Consider the following 1,894-nt stretch of genomic DNA (forward strand, 5'->3'; position numbering starts at 1 on the left):
TTGTTTTTATGCCCCAATGTCCACAATGTGTAGATTAGTCAATTCGTCACACAACTTGTTGGACCCGCCACACACTCGATGCGTGGTATGGGAAGTAGCGAGGAAAGGAGGCAGAGACGTAGTGTGGCAACATTACTCGTCATGCAGCACGTCATGCTCCTCGTCGTGCCTACCGCTCCCTATTTTGTCGGTTTTTTGAGCGCGAGTCAAAGGACCGGCAATATGAGCGCAAGTGAGTGGCCACATAATCGCGCGGTCGCAGTACGCATCAAGCGCTCACGCAAGATGCACGCGTCATTTTTGAAGAGTGTATATTTTTTTGTACATTTTTTTTTTACAATATACATAGGAGGTGAAACAAAGTTTAAAAAAAATAAAGAATAATTACATAGCAATGAAATACATATTAACAGTAAAAATAGTTAACAAAAATCCCTTAAAGGCATGGCCTTTTCGTAGGTATTTAATTATTCATATCTTTTCTCTTACAAACTATAATTAATTTTAAAAATAATATGACCTCACTGGGATCACCCGAAATAAGAAATAATTATGAATTTTTGCTCCTATAATATATATATATATATATATATATATTTTGTTTTTTTACAATAAACATAACAATAAAACAGAGTATTAAAAAAATAAAGCATAATTACATATCAATGAAATATATGTTAATAGAAAAATAGTAAACAAAAAGGCCAGGCCTTTTTGCTCCTGTAATAAATAATGGACAGTTATAATATTTTTGTAAAACGTAAGAAAGAAAAAATAAAATATACCGTAAAAGACAATATGGTATTTTTTTATAGTAATTAAAAAAGGAAATAAAAAAAGTAAAAATAAAAAAAAACACAAAAATATTCCTTATTATTAAAGGGCAACAAAATAAATCATGGAAAAAAAGAGTTCATATCTTTAGTTTGAATCCAGGATAGTTCATGTTTTTTAAAAGAAGGAAAATTTTGAAAGTCTGGAATCAATGAAATATTATCAGTAAAAAAAGAATAAAAAAATTTTGGGCCTATAAAATATGCATGTCTCTATGCGAGCCTCGTTTTACAATGTGGTATTTCTAACACACAATTCCTTCTTTGACTTGATCTATTTGAATTACTTGTAAATAAATTTTGGTTCTTAAATACACATTTTAAACATTGAAAATAGACAGTTATACTATTTTTGTGTAATATAAGAAAGAGAAAATAAAATATTCTGTAAAATATTAAAAGGCATAAGGTACTTTTTTATTTATAGTAATTAAAAAACGAAATAACAAATATAAAAAAAACATAAAAATATTCCATTTTTCCATATTAATATACATGGAAATAATTAGCCGTACTAAAAATACATAGCGCGCACGCTGTCACAGTTTCATTGGCCATTGTATAGAAAGACAAATGACAAGTGTGGAGCGTCGCGATTAATTGCGCGAGTAGAGCAGTGTGTGGGCGGAGAGGGCAACATCGGGCGAGAGGGCGGCAACGCGAGGAGCATGAGCATGAGCAGCGCAATGAGCATAGTGTGACGGGGCTATGTGATTCTTTGAAATAGATCTTCCATCTTTCCTAAAATCTCGTCACCTAACACAATGTGGTATGATGATGGATTGGCATGCTCGAAGTCTTATATCTGAACAATGTTTGATTATGTCCAAATGCTTGCAGACTGGCTGGATTTCCTCCCTAAGGAGTTGTTCATATTTAAATTTATTTCATGAAATAAATTTAAATATGAACAACTCCCTAGGGAGGAAATCCAGCCAGTCTGCAAGCATTTGGACATAATCAAACATTGTTGAATTACAACCTGGTAAAAGAAGAAGTATAAAAATTGGAAAATTGTTTCCAGGCGTTGCCTAGTAGGTGATTTGGTTCAGCCGGATGAA

Source organism: Micrasema longulum, unplaced genomic scaffold (assembly GCF_059751315.1).
Source record: "Micrasema longulum isolate JH-2025_06_02 unplaced genomic scaffold, ASM5975131v1 h1tg000106l, whole genome shotgun sequence".
NCBI lineage: Eukaryota > Metazoa > Arthropoda > Insecta > Trichoptera > Brachycentridae > Micrasema > Micrasema longulum.